Source organism: Bradysia coprophila (genome assembly GCF_014529535.1).
Source record: "Bradysia coprophila strain Holo2 chromosome X unlocalized genomic scaffold, BU_Bcop_v1 contig_26, whole genome shotgun sequence".
Lineage (NCBI taxonomy): Eukaryota > Metazoa > Arthropoda > Insecta > Diptera > Sciaridae > Bradysia > Bradysia coprophila.
Genome location: NW_023503313.1, coordinates 2168630 through 2191650, shown reverse-complemented (window position 1 = coordinate 2191650; position 23021 = coordinate 2168630). Strand labels below are relative to the sequence as shown.

At 32.8% G+C, this 23021-nt stretch overlaps 1 protein-coding gene across 7 annotated transcripts in view; it reads right to left on the bottom strand.

Annotated features, from left to right (window-relative positions):
* LOC119069282 (AN1-type zinc finger protein 5) overlaps positions 1-20258 on the bottom strand; it is a 36522-nt gene extending 16264 nt beyond the window's left edge. For 2 of the 7 annotated variants that reach the window (XM_037173346.1, XM_037173350.1), the window contains exon 1: positions 6709-7540. The gene's annotated coding sequence lies outside the window, so the exon portion shown is untranslated. Of the gene's footprint in view, positions 1-6708; positions 7541-12049; positions 12068-19010; positions 19128-19359; positions 19911-20118 lie in introns of those variants that run through there. The other 5 variants (XM_037173345.1, XM_037173344.1, XM_037173348.1 and 2 more) reach the window with 5 other exon arrangements.
* Positions 20259-23021: the final 2763 nt, after the last annotated feature.

Here is a 23021-nt window from a genome sequence, read left to right as displayed (position 1 = left end):
CGAACAGATATATACGTTGTAATTAAATTGAAAACGCATTTGCGATAGGATCAAACTCCATCGAAAATTGTGTTCACTTCTTCTGGTCGATAAGAAATGATGTGACCTGATTTTGAATTTGAATATTTAATTTTGATATTGGATGTGGAATTGTTAGATGGTGCTTTGCTTTGCTTTGCTGTGCTTTGCTACAAGATCTGTCAAGATCAGTTTGGTTGGAAACTTTAATCTCTCTACACTCTGGGATAGATAAATTAACCGATGGCAAGATTTCACTTCTAGGAAATTCCAATGTGGCATGATAACTAAAGAACGACAAAATTCGTTGTCAGAAGAGCAAAGAAATAAACATCATCCAGGTAGGTGAGCGAATATTTGTATACGATGATATATCATCATCTAATCAGCAGAGATGATATCGTACATAGCATTGTTCTCGCATTGTTCGTACAACAGTTTTATCACTTATCATGAGTAAGTGATAAAATACATCGTTTCTATTAATACATAATATACTCACATAATAAGACGTACACATAACGTGTTTCATTGAAAAATCTCACGTCTAATTATATATTTTAGTTAGTTGGTTAGTTTTTTCTTCTTCTCTTCATTGCAATAGTGTGTATGTTCACTTAGAGCGCCGTATTTATTGTTCTATTGATATAAATTAAGGCAGGTGAAAATTAGGTTAATTAAAATGCATGTTTGTTTCTTGGTTCGGTGTAGCATTGTAAAATACATGAAAGTGAAACTTTTTTTTTAGCTTTTGTTTTCAGTAATATTAAAGTGAATAATATCAGAGAGTTTGCATAACATGTTTACCTTATGCTAGTTTCAAAATTTGCCAAACTAATCGCAACATTATGATGATAATTGAAATTGTGTACTATGCTGCTAAAAACGATAATTCAACTCCTTCAGTTCCCATACCGAATCAACAATTATTTTCAAGGACTCTAGACAGCATGATCACAATGATCGTTAAATAACTCTGATCGAATATGTGAATATGTGAGATTGTGTGTGGAATAAAAAAAATCTACCAAAGAATGTTGTCCGTGCGATAAATTGCGTTTAAACGAATGAATGGCAACACATATGTGGGTGTTTAAGTGATGGTTGAAGAATTTCCATATCCATCGTCGTTTCGATTATGTTCAAATGGCTCCCAATCTGATCGATAATGTTGCAATCAATGACGCTAAAGATGTAGACTGTCAATGTATACAGTCGAAACCAGTGACGTCAATTGATGTCATTTCAATTTCATCCACAAACAAACCATTCGAACAGACAAATTTAATTAACAATCAATTATCTGAATTTTATTTGTTAAGAAAGTATGTACGAACAAAAAAATACATGGTATGTGTGTCAAGTCAAAGCAATTCAGGCACAATACATATAAATGCAGACCTCACCATTAGCTTTTTTTATAAAAAGTCATTCTCGAAAAATAAATTCATTTGAAAACCAGTAACTGAATGAAACACAAAATAAAAAAAATTGTGTTCAATAACCAACTAGCCCACGTGACCACATATTAACGAAACTGACCACTTTTATAATCAAGTATAAAAATTGTAATGCAAATAAAATAATATGTAAATGAGTGGCTTGTGTAGCTTTTCTATTCGACCAACATTATAATATTAAGTTCATTAAATTGCGTAAAAAATGAATTTGTGAAACAATTTTGGTCATTGAAAATATTTTTATACGGACGACCGTCAGATAATAAGGTATTAATGGTGAGTGCACATTTTCTGCTATACGTACACAAAAAGAATGGAAACAAAATGAATGAATGGACACTCGATGGACATACACACACACACGTTTTCGAGATAAAATAGAAAATGCCTTTTAGCAATTTATTGGGTAAGTTAGAGCCAAAAATTTTGTCCTTTAAATGGGAGACTGTTAAATTGAACGATTGCAAAATTAAATTCGTTGCGGTAGTCGTAGCACAATGTTTTAACGAGTTTTACACACATAATTGAGAGGATAGTTTCATTCAGTTGTTTAGTCATTCCAAGAATGTTCCATCAATAAAAAATTTCGATATGACCATAGGCTGAATAGAAATAATTTGTTTTTCTATTCTGCTCAGCTGAAAAACCGAATGTTTACTGTCGCAATATATTGTACAACCCTGACCTGACCAGACATTCAATTATCTATGAAAAAGACATCACATTTCCACCTAAATAATAGAGAGCCAAGAAATTTAGGAAAGTTAAGGATGTGAAGTACGAGTTACTGTGATATAAATTTGGTTGCAACATGCGAGATCGGCACTCAAAACTTTTCATCAAGCAGACGAGTCACAAAGTGCTACATATTTCTTTGACTCTAGAAAATTATTAGTCAATTCTTGAATAAACCTTTGCCGTCGTCGGATACAATTTGTTCTTGTTCAAGACTTGGTAGTTTAGGTAGAGACCGAAATAATATCTAACACTTAAGTCTACATAGTCATTGAAATTGATTTCTATAGATCGAAAACTTGTAATGAAATATCCAATTCAAATATTTAAAGTCGTTAATGAAATCAAATAAGACAGTTATAAGCCCAGAGGGTAAGAGGTTTCGTATACTTAATGATTACCGAAACAAATATTCAAATTTTGAGTAAAATATTATTAAACTCTATTTGACCGACTTTGAAACTTACATCGAATTTTTGGGGCGAAAAATCGTTGCAGTGACTTCGTTACGGACAATATACTGATTCAAATCTAATATAACAACAACTTTGAAACACACATCAACAAGGCGAACGAGTCATCCGTCCGTTTCATACATAAATAAAGTTATATTGCGTTTTCGTGCATATTAAAGAATTTTCAGTATATTATAATATCCCTTGCTCTGTTAGAGGTCATTCAACTACGTCAAAGTTACCAGCAGCGGTTCTATTGGTAGTAGATTCATTTTTTTCGTGTGTTCTATTCACAATCATATTATGATATACATAATGAACCCACAATAATATACTCGAACGCAGACACAAATGAAAATCTGTATTTTTACACGTTTTGTGCATCTCGAAACAGACAGATAAAGTGTGTCAGTTATTATGTTGTATATTGTCGAAATGGAAATTTTCATTTGACAAGCTAAACGAACGATTTTATACACCGAATGTATTCAATTGAATTTAATGGTTTTGCTTGATCTGAAGGCTTTTGGGTGTCAGAGTCTATTGGAAATATGAATTTGCTTTCACTTTCATTAAACATTTTTTTTTATCACCATCAATTAGTGGATGTAATCAACTAAAATATGTTTTGGAACTACATTTATGTTGGACTGATAGAAACCAGGACTAATAGAAACCATTTGCAAATTGTGACGAACGAAATAATTCTGAGAAAAAAATGCAGTTCCAGACCAACCATATAATTGTCTCATCACACAAAAAGGGAGATGCGATTATAATCCGTTTCTAATAATAAATTTCTCGAACCTATTTCGCTTAACGACATAGAGATTACATTCGTGTATACTATACGTTTAAAATACAATGACGTGTAAACGAAACGTGTTTCAAACTACTTGCGTCTTTTGAACGAAACGATGAGAGAGAAAAAAAAATGTTTTTATGCAGAACGTTTGTGCTGGCTGTTCAATGTAAAAATGGCATATAATGTCGAAATCGGATTGGCAATACGTACGGGTTTTAATAATGCCAAACGAATTTTGTTATTGTAGCTAACACAGTGAATATTCACAGCCTCAAATCATGTGATACACGTGTTTTGACGATTTGTTGAAGTTGACTTTTCGCTTGGCTTGAAAGTCATTGCATATGATAGCCGACTCGTGTTTACGTTCAACTATATATTGCATTTTTCGTAGAATTATTTTCATGATAACTAACTATTCAATACAAGAATCATATCGCTACCGGATTTATAAAACAAAGGAAAATAATTTGATGATATTGACAATGTTGTAAGCTGTATGATAATATATAGATGCAGTGCAGTATCGTATCGTTAACACAGCAATTATTTTGAAAACGATTTTCCTTTCTTTAAAACTCCTGTAACAAGGTTCTGAGACTATGAATATGAGCACCGAAGTGAAAGTAAAAAGTGAGAGTTTTGCTGTAAAGAAACAATCGCGAAACTGACATAATATATCTAAAGAACCGACTAAATATTATACAGGACAACAATTATGCAATACGTTCAGAGAGTAAAATAGCGAAAATAGCGTGTAGCGATGACGAAATCATAGAATGATTTATGTTTTGAGAATATAGAAAACCAAAATCTCGCGTTGCTTAGAAGAAGGTTATACTAAAATATGACCAGACAAAAGAAAATACTTAAATCCTTTCTACGAGTACACGTATAAAGTGAACGAAAATATAATAACAAAAATCAATCTTTATTCTGACAGAAGAAGTTGGCGAAAAAAAAACTCGATATAGCGCGCAAGTATTCAATAAATTCAAGAATAAATATTTATATTTCCTTGAATATGGGGGGAAAAACAGTGAAGACAAAAAATATATCCAACGATACAATAAAAGCAAAATCAAGCTAAGAAACAAGCGAGAATCGAGTAAAAATATCGAGGTATATTTTTCTTGTTATTTAAGTGTAGATAATAACTCTACTCTCGGATTAATTCGAATATCAACAACAAAAGCATTACACACTTACGCACTTTGGGTGTATTATTGCTCATGTCATTCTGCAAACATGCGCAATTTTGTTATTCTTGCGCTACATTTTTTTGTCTTCAAAAAAATGTTTTTGTGTCTTTGCTACACAAGACACAAAAAAAAGTTGGATAAATAATAAAAAAAAAAACAAAATTTTAATTTTTTTTTTCGCAAGTCGTATCTACCAGGAAGACAGTGTGAAATGTTGTTTTTTGCTATCCGACAAATACGCTTATTAATTTGCGAATATTTGTCTAGCTAATATCAATTTAATGTATTAGAATGTGGTTTGTGTGCACTGTATAAGTCGTAGAAATTATGAACAATTTGAAACTATTAGGAAGTGTATATTGTAATATAAGCAATGATTGTTTTTATTGCCGCCTGAATATTCTAGGCATATATGTAAGGTCGAATAAAGATAAAAATTGGAATTGAGTCATCATCGCCGAGACCAACACAAACAAAAATATTAAATTCTGCAAGACTTATGACTAATCCAAAATTCCTATGAATGTTTTTAGTTATGCTATGGTGAGTTGGCATAAACGAACAGGCTATGAAAATACGGTTTTTAATAATAACAACAAAAAAATGTTACTTCGGATTTATCATCATCCCATATTAAATTTCGTTCGAGAACAAGTCGACGTTAAATAAATTCAAAGTTAAAACAAAACGAAACGAAAGAAGAAGAAAAAACAAACTCACAATCCAATTTTCAATAGATCAAAACCGAATCAATAATATTAACAACCAATTAGAATATGTGTCATTGATATATGATTACCCCATATTGAAAATGTGTCACGCTATGCCTACGTGTGATTGGATGTTCGTTTAGTTATAATTTAAGTATGGTATAGATAACAGCAGTTCGTTAAACGTATCGATGGCGGACAGTGTATTAAACTTTTAATCATAAATAATTGAGATACTCAGTTCGTCGTTTCACAAACCGTTCGTGGAAGAAAACGGGCAATTAATCTCGAAACAAATATTAATGTCAATTGGTATACAGATGAATACAGACAAGCGATATTGAATGCAAATCATTTGAATCGAAAGAACACATATTGGAGTCAATTATATTTCCTTCCAGTGTTTACCAACGACATACAAACGTCCGTAATGAATATGCACATTGCAAAAACCAACAATACCGTTGACTAAGACGCTCTGCGCATGGTTTTTCTAGGGTGAATGGCTTATCTCTTGTTGGTGAAAAATTTAATAAGAAAATCCTAGGCCTAATGAGAAGGGAAAACCACCGTTTTTGAGGCAGGTTCATTGTGTATAGTGCATACACTATAAGAGTTTAGAAACAATTAGCAAAGGTTCTACAAAAATCCCAATTTTATTTCCTAAATTACCTGAAAAACATTTCACTCAAAATTTAATATTTTTTTATGTTTTGCTGGAATTGTTGCTTAAATAGAAGAGTGAAACATAAAGTAAATTAAGTCGGATTAGGGTTGACACTATTTTTTAAATCCAAAGGTCACAATACGACATCATCATTAGTCTAAACTCCAGTTCAACATGTGGTTCCATGGAATAGGTGAAAGCCTATTATCAACTAATGATAGAACATTGGTTGACGATAAGAGAATCATCGCCATAAGTCGTAAAAGATACGACGAAAGTCGCTCGCAATCGAATAACAAACTGTCCAGTAGAACAGATTCTCGTAGGATGTTTTCAATTCTTGTTGGATCATGGTGAAGTCATCAGTGACGTTGTATTGTCGCAATAAAGATTGAAATAAAATGACGAATCAATTCGCGTTGTTAATCTACCATTCGGTATGAATTGACACAAAAATTCATAAGTCAACGTCTGTGAAATCGAAATAACACGCAAAAAGTCGAACACTTTGCATATGGAATGAAAACGACGAAAGAAAAAAAAAGACGCACGAAATTCAAATTCGTATTGTGTGTCAACGATAACACGTTTGTTATCACGACAAACAACAGTGATCGTTCGAATTTTCTGGATGTCAGCGTTGTTATTGTACTCACTTGTCTCTTTCCGTTGAAATTAATAATCCAATATTGTGGTAAAAACGATTGAAAAATATAATTTTTTCCACCAAATTATATTATTCTACGAATATATGTATCGAACAAACACGCTCTTGCGTGAATCAAGCTCTGGTGTGTAATCACTCAATAATAATAATATTTTTTTATACATGAAATTTTATCGACTCTGGTATTCGACCATAAAAATTATTTTTTTTTTTCTTCGATTTTTTTTTTTCGTTGTTTTAATTTAATCAAAAATTACATTCAATATTATAAAATGTAATTTCGAACGAATATATTTCACAGAGAGCACTTATATAACACGGTACACTATAAAAACGTTTTGAAATTTACCCAGCAGAATAACAAAAAAAAAACTCTACCTTTCCTATGTGGTATCCGTTCGTCAAAAAACTGTACGACTGTATGTTTGTATGCTTCTTTTAACACAGTTGTAAATTCGAATGAATAAAATAATTTTAGTATAACAGCAGTGTTGGATTTTGCTGCTATTTTCGTGTTAACAAACTAAGAAAAATCGCCACGTTTAAAGAAAAATTCACTCAACTCGAACGATATCGTAATTTCCGATGTTGTTCTTCCCACAAAATCGATTAACTTCTTTCGTTTTCTTTTTGGGTTTAAATGATTTATACTGAAGTACAAGAAAAACTTTTTTTTTATGGTTTCAGGACTTTGATCAGATATTATTTCTTCTTTTTTTAATTCTGTGTATACACTCTTTTTTCAACAGTATTATGGCTTTGGTACACTCCTCGTTTGGAGGAGCTGTATGCTCTTCAAGTTCTCAATTAAAACTAAATTTGAAATTCAGAGCTTGATTCCTCATAGCTAAAATGTACAAAAAAAAACCTTACAACAATTATATTGACTTTGTTTGTGTGAATGGGATTTTTCGAAAGAGTCAGAGAGGCGAGAGAAGGTTGGTTTTTGTTGTATTGAGAGAGAGAGTAATAGTAAATGCGCAAGAGCGTACGTTCAATGGTTATATACATTTTGTTGTTTTTCATGGATGTGTTAGTTCTGAGAATTTGATGGTGGTATCACGGTCTTTTTCTATATTTTATTGGAATTACATGTGACGATCAGTTTCAACTATGTTGAATAAAATCAAAATTCAACAAAGTTGAGTTTTGAAAATAATCGTCACATGAAACTTTGCAATTAATAAAATTTGAAAATAGTTCTGCCTATGGTGCATTATAGTTTCTTGTTCTGTGTCCCAAACCAGAAATACGTTTAACTCTATAAACATTTCAGCGTTAAAGTGTTTATGCCAAACACATGACTCTGGGCTCTTTTTTTTTTGGAACACATTCATGAAAACCCACAAGTCTTCCAAAAAATAAAAGTTTTGTTATCGACACTCAGAATTCTTTTATAAAAAAATATATATATTTCGATCTATTGTGGGGGTATTGACACCAGTAGATAGCTTTCAAGTGTTTTACGGTTCAAGTAAAAATTAGTTAATTCCATTGTCTACAATTGAATAAAGTTGGTCTTGTCTAGGACGACAAATTCGACCATCGAGCTCTAAAATTGTACAGAGGATGTCACGTGTAGAAGTTAGAAAAGGAAATCGTCATCCCAACAAAGGGATACTTTTGAGTGCTTAACGAAGCTCTAACATAGCATTATACACAATCCGAATTACTAACGTCGCATTTCGAACTTTCAAATAACTTATCGAATAAAGGTAACCCTGCAGAATAAAGAAATTATCGTCCTGGTATACGCTTGCTTTTACAGATAAATCGTCACGAACAATAAAAACTCACTTCCCATCATCATTCCGAGGTCTCACATTGTCCCATTCCATGAATACTGTCAAATCATGCAAAAAGAAGAGTGAAGTGTCTTTGTCTTCTTCACAAAATGCATCTCGTTTTTTTATATAAGTATATATTCATTGTATGATTCATTCGAGTATATTTCGTTCTCAGTTTTCACACACCACGTTGTTGTGTACGTTACATACGTAGAAACGAGTAGTAGAATCATTAAGGAATATATATAAACCATAATATAAATTATATTCTTTGTTTAGAACCTGCTGAAGCTTATAACAAAAAAAAAAAACAACAACAACAACAACAAACGTCTGATGAGAAATATGATTCTTTGTTGTTTTCAATTTGAGTTAACGTTTGGAAAATTGAACGGATTTGTTGGAATTACACAAAGGCACATTAAATATCATGGATAATGTAAACATTAGAGATAACACACGAGGATAAATTTCTGTTATTACAAATCAAATTTAATGACAAAAAATAACAGAAAAAGTTTTATTTTTTTATTTTTATTATTATTTAATAGTTTCATTAACATTTCAATATCATCGAATGACGACGAAATATTATTATAATACACCCAGCTAGATATCTTTTAATTTAAAATATTCTAGACGATATAAAGTACAAATCAAGTAGTTGTTGAACTGCGTATTATAATATATGTACACAATCAAAATAAATTAAATAAATAAAAAAAAAACACCAACCAACCAACAACAAATTGATGCTCCACGAGCAAGAGAGAGTCTATTGACATGAGACCAACAAACAAAAACAAGGAAACGTTAAATATGTGGGTGTATTTCGCTTCATTTTTCCACAACCATTTAATACATATAGAATTCACCATATAATGAAAGTCTGAGTATTTTCTCCTGAAAATGTGAATGATTTGAAACGTAAATAGGTGGAACAACTAACAGCTGTTCTCAATTTTCATTTTTTTTTAAACGAGAATGAAAATCCATTGTTGCTATGTAATAATGTGTAGTGCACACACATTCAACGAGAAAAAAAAATAACTGCGACCTTATTGTCACGATGTACTTTATTGCTGTATGTTGACGGGTATGTAAAAAAGCGCTATGTACACTTGCATATATTAATACATACACAGAGGCTTTGCCAGTTATTCGGCCGTCTCAAAAAAAAAACGAAAAGATGTTCATTACACATGAAAAAGCTTTACACAATTGCATTTTTGGGAGGAATATAGAAAGAGGCAAAAAACCGTAGCTATTGCGCATTTGTATTTCATTTTATATAAGCACACCTAGCTTACACTTTTTTGAAAATGCTTACATGTCGTGTGTCGTCATTATATATACATTAAATATGCCCAATAGTAAAACCGTTTATACTACGCACAACCGTCTTGTCTTGAAAGAGATTTTGTGCAAGCGAAAGATAAGCGCACTCACTGATAAAAACTTTAGTCGGTAAATAGGTAATTAGATTCGATTTAGCTCTCGTTCCAAATGTAAAATTAATTGACCACATAAAACCTGTCTGGTTGCATTTTCTAATCGGCATAAGCATTGCGGTCAATTATTCGGTAATTAGTAATAAGATTGAATTGGGTATATAGCCGAATGACCAGCGCCTGGGTCGTCTTTTGCAGGAAGACTCTCATGGGACGTAAGTGTACATGATTGGAACATTGGAAAAATGAAAAGATTTGAAATTATTCCGCGCACAAAAATTATTATAATGTGACTTGACATTAGATTACAACTCTGTAACGCAAATTGCGTCATTCCGAATGAAAACATGTTTTTGCGTTCATTAATCGATGAAGAAAAAAGGTAGAATTTTTGTTTAATTAATTGAGCCTAGTACGGAAACTAACAGTTGTTATGATGCAATATTTTTCAGGAACCATGCAATAGATACAGTCGTTGCTATAGAAAACTGTTAATTTTGTCTGAATTTGAAAATATGAAATTAAAATAAATTTAATTGATTAATTGATATACACGTTCTCGTTGAGAGTCGAGAAACGTTATGTTACCACATTGCGCCTAGATTGCAGAACTACTGGCGCAAGAAACTTACACAGAACTACATGTCGATATTAATTAATCATTTGAAAGCAAAAAAAAAAACAATTTTCCATCGATCGAATTGGACCGCCGAATAAATCTACCTTCAAGGGCTGATGTGCATTCGATGGAAAATGGATTTTTCGTTATTTCGCACAGAGGAAATTTTGCGATGTTTTTGGTTATAAAATCACAAAATCAACGATGGCACTGCGATATTTCAATCAACCGATTAATTTTTTTTTAAACAATCCCTGAAGTGGTTCTAATTGACACCGAATATCGTATACATGGGTTGTTGACGATACACGAAAATTCGAGATCATTGATCTACTATTCTATAGAGAACAGCTGATTCAACAAATTGGCATACGTGTGTGCTGCTGTTGAATTGACAACAGTATTGATGATCATGAAGCTATTTAATTTCATAGAATTTACTCACGAAGTTAAAGATCTCGATCGAACAATTTTTGTAATTAATTTACAAATTTATTCCCAAATATTCCAAGATATTTTTACTTTAATATATATCATCAATGCAGTTTTGACTTCGAAAACCTTGTCATCTAAGTCCATAATATGATTTCTGAAAAACTGATCTGGTTGTACTTGGCTGTGATTCTAGAAAAGATCGTCTATACTTCTTCTACTCTACCAATAGAAATACGTTTTTCTACTTCGCAAATAGATGTCGTTGTAATAAACCAAGTGTTCGTAATGTCAGCAGAAGAATAATTACATATTCTCAACGCAGGCGAGAAAATAGTCTTTTTCTAACCTGATCTGAAACTTCGCGATCCGTTGTTGTGAAAAACTTGTGTTGACATCGGAAAAAAATTTCGAAATTTCATTTTATCGTGTGACTTGTTGCCCGCTACGCTTTGACCACAAACCGGAGTAACAATTATTTGGGAATTAATTCCCGAATATTCCCTAAAATTCCAAAATATTCCCAGTATCATATCTACACAGGTGGTCCTTGTTGTAGTTTTTTTTTCAATTTCAAAAGTAAACTTCCTTCTCTTTACAAATTTTGTCTGATGCAAACACACAAAAATTGCAAAATCCTCACATCACAAAGTTGCATTTTTAATAAAGTCGAAAAAAAATGAGGGCACGATGACACACATTTAATAAAAGTAACATTTTATCGGTTTGGAATGGTAAAATAATATGTATGAATCTGCTGGTTGGTTTTTTCGCTCATTTCTTTTTTTTTAACATTCGCACAACGTAAAATTTGCAATAACCAGAAAACAGGTGATTCAACTTTCGATTTATTTTGATTTTTTTTTAGTTTTTCTTCACGATTAATTGCAATTTTTATGTTTTTTATTCTTCAAACCGATTGATGTTACAAAAAAAAAAATGTTAATTGGCTTCGCGATGTGTATAATACAGTTCTGAAATACCAGGCATCAGAAAATGACCCGCAGACAAAATAACAATAAAAAAAGAGAATCATCTCACCTCCATAAACACATTCCGTCCAAAGTCACGCAAATCGTTATTGTTTAAAATATCACGAGCGTATACACGGCGTATATGTACTAAAATGTTTTTTTTCGTTAAATTCTCAAAAAACGAATCAAGAGTGTATAGAAGACGAACAGAAAAAAGCTAACTGTACAACCTTCTATTGCTCGTTCGTGTTCTTGAGTTCAACTTTAAAAAGCATTTTGTACAAAACATTGAAATAACGAACAAAGCGAAAATGGATCTTTCTTTTTTGGAAAATCGACCGGCCAACAATAATAATTATTATTATTTTGGATGCATGGAAATTTCATTCAAATTGCTTCATATGTGTGCTGCAGAAGATAATCACGGATGCTAAATGGTAACGTGATTGTGATATTACAGTTGGATATAATGTACGAAGGAAGCGGAAAAACGTCGGTATTACGAGTATAACGATGGTGTACACACGATTATGTAAAGCAATTTTTGTTGTTGTTGATAGAATGAAACTGAACCATCATTCATATCACAAAGTTCTTTTTATCGACATCAAGTTCGTTTGTTTTTTTTTTATTCATTCAAAGACGCATAACTTGATAATAATGCTCAAGGTCTTCGTAAACACAATATAAGTGGTTTAAACCAAAAACCACACGAAAAATTTGTTCGTTACTTTTGTTTTAAAACAGAAAAATTTCTTATCGTGAAATACCATGGTCATGTAAGTTGCTCTGTTATATATTTAGCGCTATAACTAGCGAATGATAGTCTCCCATACCACAGAGTAAGTGTGACAGTATCATTTCAAATGTAATTTCAAGAAGCTCTGCTGGTAGTCAGTTTGTATTTTATTAAATGTCAGAAAAATTTGTTTTTAGACAGAACAGCGGAGAGCTTCACGGTTAAATTGAAGCCAAAATTGTATGAAACAATTGTTCGGTGATGGTCGGATGACTATGTCTATTCAACAGATAATACTAAATGAACTTCTACGAATTCGTTTTTTTTTATTTCAATAAAATTTTAATCCGAAATGGCTGACTCAAAACAAACTTCCGATGGAGTTGGTCGATTTTTTTACTCTTTGTATTTTATGTTTAAGCAATAAAACCAAATCAAATTGGTTCAAGAAATTTTAGAATTTTAAGTTTTTCTTGTAGTTCAAACAGCTAAAATAGATATGCAATCGGTGAGTATCTCAATGGCAACCGGTACCAGTTTGCTAACAACAAAAAATTCAAAAAAAAAAATTGCCTTCTTATATCTGAGTCTGTAATAAGCTCATTTATTTGATAAACTCAAGAACGAGAACCCAGTGCATATATGAGCCCATCTAGAGAGGTCATGATTTGAAACCATTGCCATACTGTCGCTTTTGAAGCCAGGTCTTATTTTTGGAAATTTGAATTCTCAAAAATTCTGAAAAGTTCCGAAAAATTCCTAAGAATATTTTCAGAATTTTCAGAATTAAAATTTCCGAAAAATAGGTCCTGTTTTGAGGGCCGTAACGAGGATAGATCTGGCCAGGTCGAGTTTCGACCAATTTTAAATATCATAAACAGGTCATATCGTAATCAGAATGAAGGTGTAGTGCCGCATGACAAATTTAAAAAAAAAATCTGTCCCTATGGCAAAAAATTGGTTTTGACTAGGATATACATTCGTTAATCCAGTCCACTTTTCCTTTTCGTTAATCCTTTTTTACCAAAATCATTTGAACTTCCTCCCCATGTCCTAATTTTTTCAATACTAATTCCGAAGAAACGTGTCTGAATTATAATGCCATCGAAACCATTATGGATGTAAGAAAATTTAAAATTGTAGACGACGCGTATGAGAACCAATAAAATTTGGTTATATTTCCTGGAACAGTTATGGTTGAATAAACGAAACGATGGGTTATTATATGCAACGTCGTCGTCGCATTAAATACGAATTGAGTGAGAAACCATAATAAACTTATGCCAACAATGGACACACAAAGTTTAGGTACGTAAAAACTATACGTAAAATTCAATTATATTCACACACAAAAAAAAAATCACAGACAGATAGTGCTCTTTTGACTAAATGAATTTTTTAACAAAGAAAACCAAACGACCTTTACTTCATACATAAACATTTTTTTTTGTAACAACAGCCGTCCAGTAGATTTTGAAGTATAAAATGGTTGGTGTGATTTTTCGCGTATTTGTTATGTCGTTAGCCGTATCGATGATTGTGTGCACGGTATGGCTTTAAAGTCAGATTGTGCTACGGCTATAAGTCGATAATTCCTAGCATTAATAAAATGTTAAATTAGACCCGAAAAAAAATTGTGCCTAAAATGAAATACGAAAATGAAAAATTGGTTCAAGTTATTTCAATTCACTTGAATTAATTTTCTGTCTATTCTTCTTCGTCATGTGTGTGCGGACATACTCATTTCGGTTTTGATAAAATCGAAGTAGGGATAAACGCACACATATATGGGCTATAAAATACGCTGAGATTCAAAACTGTTGAATTTGTGCGATTTGTATCGAAGTCTTTTGATGTATTTTCAGTAATTCATAGCAAGAGAGAGAGAGAGAGAGGAAGAGGGTAGTATACTGAAGACGATTCTTTTTTAGTCATTATGAAACTTTGTTTCGCCGCTATTACAGTAGATGTTACCTTAAAACAAAAGATTGAAATACTGAGAAACTAATTCAACCAGCCCTCGGACATTGTAAACGAACATTAAAGCTTTTAATGAATTTTGAGTCATCATAGAGAGCCAAGAGCTGGTGTCGTTTTTCACGAAAAAAAAAATGAAAAAAAAACCTCTATCGTCAGTGACAAATATAAGGCCGAAACATACGAGCCATTTTGCGTTGATGGGATCGACAATTAATCTACGTTCCGCAATTCTAACTAGATATTCACCACAGGCTAACCAATGGAACACGTAGATTAATTGTCGATCTCATCAACGCAAAATCGCTCATGTGTTTCGACAAGACAGATCATTAGATTTTGATTGTTTTACTAGCAGGGCCTGGAATTTTTTGGTGGCCTGATATGAACGTAAAAAAGTGAAGAACATATCGCCCGATCTCCCACTATTGCCAGTCCGGACGTGCTTATTAGTTCTTATGTTTAGATGTTTTCGATATCGGCAGCAGCGTATGCAGCTCAATTTCCCCACAAAGAACAATTTACTAACATCTTAAATCGATCGAACATTCTCGTCCACCTGCTCGATCGGGACTGGGATAGTAGCTGGGGAATTATCGATCGAAAAGCGGAACGACTATCGAAAAATCTTCATTTCGATTTCGATTTTCTACTATTTCGTCAAATTTTTAACGTATTCGAGTGCAACTGTGAATGTAATGTAATGCGTGTATAGTCACAGCACATTTTATTTAAAACAGGAAGTCATCCAAAATTATGACAATGAACTCATTGTTAAATTAATTTATTTTAAATTTGTTTATCATCAGTTTGAAAGTTTCCGAATGCAAGGAAGATTTAATTTAAAATCTCTCTCTTTCTCACTCTCGCAACAACCGTTTTAACTACCAAGTCAGCTGCAATCCAAAATATACAATTCACTCCTCACTCTGCGCTATTTCCATCCCTCTATCGAAAAAACAACAATATCGAAACAAGAATGTAAATAATCTGCGGCCTAAAACCACGCCAACCACGCAAACTGTTATTAACTAGCAGAACGTTTTCAAAACTGCGTTTTGCATTATACATTAAAATTTACAATATCGCTTCGCTCCAGCTACCAAAAAAACTTATACTGGCGGCTCATACACTTAAATTGTGTAAAACGCATTAATAAATTTATATTTACATTTAAGCACAACGTACCCTGATGTGTGTGTCGCTGTATAATGTTTTCTTTCTGTGCAGACCTATTTGTACTTGTTTACCACGAGTCAAAATAATTAAAAAAAATTCTTTGTTGTTACAAAGAAGAAGTATTTAGTGACTATCCTTTTGCATATTTTAATAAATGGGATAGATACACCACACATATTATACGTAGTGTACGTACACACCATGTATACAATATGGTGATTTTAACTGTATCAAAACGAGTGTGTTAGATCGCATTTTATGTATACGAAAATGTTGTGTTGCCATCATTTATATATTATACATGAAAGCTGGTGTTCATTTCGTTGCCCATTGTACGACACAACGTAATACATTATTCTATGTGCATACGCTAACTATGTGTATTCCTTTGACAACAAAGTCTTGGCAAATGATAGTGTTAATAGGAAAGGGTGGAGGGGGCAGGCAGGCAGCTCCCACCATCAAGGTCACTGGCCTTCTGGTTTCTCTGCAGTAAATACAATTGTGTATATTTTAAATGTGCACAGAGAGCTTGCATGCATCTGAATCACATAAATTGGAAATGTATGTTCTAAACGAGAACAGTGTGGAGTGTGCAGCGCAGAATGTGATGCGTAAAAAAGTAAATTTTGTTTCTTGATATTTGGGTTTTATTTATTTATATACATTCGACGAACAAAACAAAACGCAAAATAAAAAGAAAACATTGGGACTCAAAGATCAATATGAAAGAGTTCCATCTTCGACATACACTGTTGAGTGTGGTTGACGCGAGCGTCGCTATTTGAACACAAAAGAATCATATTTACATTTTAGTTTCGCGTACCTATGAGAGATGTCCAGTAACAGAATATTGTTATGTCAATGGACTGACAGTCCAGTAACTTCATAAATCAAAGGTGTTGGAATTATTCGCCAGTAAGCAAATATTTGACCATTGAACAAGTCTGTGATTATATTATACATTGACATGGGTTCACTGCATTGAGGATCGTAAGACTATTGATCTGGTCAGATGAACAAAAAAAAATTTAAGAAATTGAAATCAATTCAAATGGACAAGCAACGGTTGGATGATTTCGCTGTGAGGTATAAGTTTGGGTTAATTTTAAAAACTGAGTACTGCAGTTTGGCAACGAAAACGAGTCGATACCCAGCAGTGATGACAATTTCGGTTATGAATTGAATTCACAATTTCGTATAAAACAGCGTGAGCACGCGGAATGATTTAGTGGAATTACCAAGGAATTAAATGTTCTTTGAATAGAGAGGAGGTAGCCAGGCTCGCATTACTTTTAAGGCCTTACAAACGGCTAGTCATTATTGTTATCCACAAGAACGACCAGAATAAGCTATAGATGATCTCCGGCTCTAGTCTTAGATGCATTGAAACTAATTGAAGTAAACGTTTTTCGTGTTTTTTTTTTGAGTTTTTCAACGTTTTTGTATCGAACACTAAGCAAACACTTTCGATACGATTGGTTAAATCTTTATGTTGGAGAAGAACATTTTGGTCCAAAAAAATATGAAAAACCACTTAAAACAGCAAAGAGATATCTCAATTTTAGTTTTCATTTCCATACAAAATCGCAAAATAAAAAAAACAGGCAGATCGTCACAAAGGAGTACGACTAATGGCGTGGATTAAACGTAAAACTATAGATGAATAACGTTTCCGATCGAAGGCTTTCCGAACAATTGTATTGTACGATAACTAGCACGAGAATTTCAACTGAAACACATTCCGACGCATTTTCGTTTCAAACCGAACCATAATTTATTCATTGGGATGTGACTTCATTAAATTTCTAGGTGAAGGCTCTGGAAGGTGTGTGATACGCTTTTAACTTATCACACCGCGTAAACTAGGTCACACAAAGTTTTCCATTTTCGAAAAATGAAGAAATATTTCCTGGTGTGCGGGATGGGCTTGTTTGTATAATGAAGAGCAGAAATTAAAATTGAGAACGTAAAAAATAATCGCAAAACCCACGTAAACTGAGCGTTAATAAACGGCTGGTGTGGCGTTTGACGCAGGGCCGTAGCCAGACTTCAAAATCTGAGTGCGCTAGGGGGGGCGCAAGGTCCAAAAAAAATATTTTGTATGGGAAAAATTAAAAAAAATTGAAAAAATGACTTCGCTAGGAGGGGTGCCGCCCCACCCTGCGCCCCATCTAGATACGGCCCTGGTTTGACGCAAATAAAATTTTCCCTATTCGTTCTCTTCACGTGAATGGCGAAACCAGTACCATTTGTGCAATGGCTGTTTATCAAGGTGGAATAGATACTACTTTACTATACAAATTGACGTAAAATACCGTAGAAATACCATCGATTTTAGACAATTGCCGAAGTCAATCAAGAGTTACTATAACAGAAAATCGTTGTTGCCGAAAATTACATCCAGAAAATTTAAAAAAACGAGTCGATCATTTTGAACTACATTCAACAGGGCTGGTATTAAAATCAAAAATGTACTAAGCAGCGACAATAAAAATGGTTATAAGTTACACCCCTGTAATAAGAGAGTCATACAACTGCAATACAAATGCCCTTCATCTAAGCAACATGCAGCGCAAACATATTGCATAAAATCACGTGTCTGCAGCATATTTGAATGGCATCCAACAATAGAAGCAAAGTATTCGAGTAATGTCTAAAATATTTAACGGAATTGATTCGTTACAAATTCAACTGTAAATAAATTAGATCTTAAAATAAAAACAAAATTCCGGTGGAGGATATAACCAACGAATCAATAAGCGTCATTCGGATAATAGTTTTTAAAATTAAATTCGGTAGAAGGACTACGAACTGATTTCCGTCAATCGATGAATTGAGCTATCGCTTATTGTGTTTGAACACTGATGTCCAGTACTTCTAATACAAACTGTTGATGGTGATTTCAACATCAATGTAACAATATTGATCTACCTCGGTGTACATAACTAAATAAATCTTCAAATCATTTTCACAACCAAGACAAAGGTCTGAACTAAATTCCTCTTCAATTCCGTTTCCATTCGATAAACAATTTGAAAACAATCAACGGTCAACACAATTCTTTCCGATTATAAGAACACAATGAGGATGTTTTACAGTATGGAAATTGAAACGGATAAAATATACTCACCAGAATGATTTTATAATCCGAACGAAAAGTTTTTTTTTTTGAAGTTTATACTGAAAGTTGAAAATCAACAACAAAATTGACGGATAACGATCCGATGGATGAATTGCTAGCTTTCACCTGGAAACAAAAAAAAAACGAAAAACAAATTAATCGAATTAATATTAAAACAAACAACAAAACAAAATTTGTTTTTGCTGCTCTAGCCAGGGTATCACTTTAATATGAAAACGTAAAATCGTTGCCTGAATTTGAATGTTTAAAAAAATTAACAAACGACTAACTTTGAACGACGACATTGAAACAGGGCCCTATAATGCTTTATTGGTAATATTCAACAATAAAAACCAACCTGACCAAAATTTAGATTTCTGTAATTCCTGTAGCTTTTACAAATTAATATCACAAATACAAAAGAACGTTCAGTGAAACCTACACACACTTGAAAGTTATGCGGACTACACACAGAGGTTTAATCCGAAAAGCTTATTTTGTCAATGGAATCACGTATCAGATTCTCTGTTTTTACGCTGTTATCGGAACGATTATTAAATTGATTTTTTTCTACCATTAGTCGTATCTGTTTAGTTACAATTTAATATTGAATTAAAGAAAGAAAAAGCTATTTCGTCTGCGGGTCCGAAGTGTACAGTTAATCTGCACAAAGGATACGTTATGTATTAGCAAGGACAAATCATGTGATCTGGAAATTGTATGATTAATTGCAGTCAGTCACATTTTGAATTCCGTTAAATCTACAAATTTCAGAGTACCATTAATCCAGAACACTATGAACACTATCGAGGGGAGTTAATCTAATTTCTTGTTATTTTCTTGATTTAAACCAAAAGAAATGTTTTCAGTCACTGCATTTGTGGTATTGTTGGTAATAATCGAAAAGGTATTGTACCGGTATCGCACAGTTTAATATGGAAATTCAACTTAACAAAAATAAACAAAAAAAAATCAACAGCAACATGGCCGACGTATCAAAATGAACAATGTACAAAGTGACAAAGCGATAATCGCCCAGATTATCGTAACCGTTTAGCGTTATAATTCTTTTGTTTTCTATTTTCTCGATTAATTGACTATTAGTTCAATTACTTACAAGTACAATTGTCGTTAATTTATCCGAATAACTGGTAGTTTTTACTTTTTCAAATGACACTGTACTGCACTATAAACTTCTCCCGAGAGTCTTAATCATACGAAATAATAAATATGCTGGGTGCGTTTGACGTTCACATTCCCAGGATCATTTTTTTATTATTAGGAAATGAGTGATTGCGTCTCATGTTATGGTGAAATAGTTCGATGCATTTGGAGATTTTAGATCGAGATATTTTCAAAAAACTGGACAAAAATCTTATTCTAATTGTTTTAATTCAAAAGAAATATTTTGGTTGCTTGAGTTAAATAAAAATCATAAGTTTTCTCACCAGTTAATCCTCCTGTTTGTAAAATTAAGTCTGTCAGTTGTAGTCTTTAGTTTTTAAGTTAAGTCAAGTATTAGAAAAGGTTTTTTCTAGTTTTCCTTTCGCCCTCTCGCCGAATATACACCAAGGTAGAACAATGTTTTATCTCCTGCAAGCTGATATTTCATACATTAGCGAAATAACCACAAAAATTTGGATGTAAAATTAATTAATTAAGCATGTTGTTTTAAAACGCATTCACAACAAAAAAACATCATACAGAGAATCTTTTATTTACTTACTCACACACATATACTATCCACCTCAACATTTCGTTCAAATCACATCATTCCGACTACTCTGATTATTTGATCGATGTAGAAGTGACTAACGAACCACTACGGACACCAATTGCATCGCGTTATGTGATTTGTTGGCGTAGTGGTCAGCATGTTTGGTTGATATGCTGCTGGTCCCGTGTTCGTTTTTTCGGCGTTTTTTCTCCATTTCATGTAACAAATTTATAATGTCTTTGCTGAACGCAAAACGAGGTGTCTCCATTTCATGCAAAAAATTTAAAGAATTTGCTGAACGCAAAACGAGGTGTCGCCGTTTATATAAATAACTAACACATTAACGCTGAATTAAGTTGAAAAGCCGTCCTTAGGCTAAACACTTACTGCAAGTGAAATATTATTATTATATTCGTAATTTGTATTTTTTTGAATAATAAGGTTCGTTAAGTAAAATCATAAGTTTTTGGTACGACAAGTTTATCGCCACTGTAAATCTGTTTATCGGTAAACAGAAGTTATCGGCACTCGCTAATATCTCAATTGCTAATTTATTATTTTTATCTATAGCATATTTACTACAGCCACCATTCAGAACTATAAATAAATCCACATACATATTTGCTGAATATCCTAAGGAAATCTTTCCAAGTACTAAATAATTTCACTTTAGGGCGACGATTCTCGTATTTTCGTAACTCCAAATATGTGTAACTTGACAGTTGCGTGTATAAAATTCCATTAACACATTCAAAATAATTGCGGCTTCTCAACTTTCGGCACCCTGGACTTTACTTAAATAGTCGTGGAATGCATCCAAATAAATTTCTAAAAATCTAGAATTCAGTTTTGGATTTTTAGAAATTTATTTGGAGACATTCCTCGACTATTCAAGTAAAGTCCAGGGTGCCGAAAGTTGACAAGCCGCAATTAATTTCAATGTGTCAAGTCATGAATTCTTAAAGTTGCGAACGCTACGAGAATCTACGCCCAGGCCAGTTCAATTTTTATATCAAGTAATTGTATTACGTCGGCTATACAGTTATTTAATTACTGTTTTCGTTTCTTAAGGCTTAGCAAAGTAAAAGTGACAGACGTAATGTTTTTCTATTGTTCAAAAGTCAAAGAACAAAATTTTGCATCTGTAACTTTAACATTGCTATGTAAATATGCAGTAAATCTCGAAAATTATTCTACAAAAATTTAATCCACTCAGCCAACAAACATTTTCTATAGATATGACCATTGAGTTATACTCGAGTCGAGAGGTCGAGCTGGCATGTCTGAGTACCCATGAAATTCCTAAGTAAGCATCAGCACCACCATGTGATCTCTCGAGCATAACACTATTACTATTGTTTTGCCAGGATTTTTGTGTTTTTAGGAAGCATATTCTTCATGACAACTGAAGGTAAATACAAAAACACAAAAAACCAACCAAAAGGCATTAATCATTGTGTGTGTGTCTGTCTATGTTTGCTGAGTGGACTAGATTTGTCGAATGTGTTTTGTGATTGAATAACGATAATAACAGTAGAACATGGATCTTGTTGACGTTTTCATCACTTGTCAGCAAATTTTCTTTAGCTGAATATGGCGCAGTTGTGACTTTAGTGTAAACTTCAAGAAACTGAAGCTACAGTTTTTAACATTCAATAGTATCGACATATTATCCATTTCTTATTTTGCTTACTTCTCTCATTTCTCCATATATACTCGTTATGGAGAAATGAGAGAATTTGGAGAAATAAGAAATGTATAATATGTCGATACTTTTGAATGTTAAAAACTGTATTGAGAACGAGGATGGCGCTTTTGTACTTTTACTTCGTCACATAAAATATGTTTTAACTCAACTCTCACGTGTAACAATTCACAGTATAAGTCCGCTGCAAATTCAAAATTAAACGCACAACTGCCAAATCGAAAGCAGCGTTGTGTTTGGTCAAATCGCTTTATTTTCATTAGGGAATGGGTTGAAATTTATTTTTTAGTTCATTGGTTCATCCATCGATTCATCGAAAATTTAAATTCTGAAGCGCACTTATGGCTTGAACTACTAAAATAAACGATATAAAAACTGAGCCTGCTGACTGGAAGTATTTGGTATTCAAAAAGGTTACTGTTACGATGTTTACGTAGTACTTTTGACAACTGCCAAACAATGTGGATTTAGATTTATACAGAAATCTTGTCGGTCCAATATCTCCAAATCTAAAACAATTAGCTTATCGGAAATAAGAGAAGCGTTTTTTAAATTCTCCACTTTCATTCCCGTACAAGATCTTCATTATTTATGACAT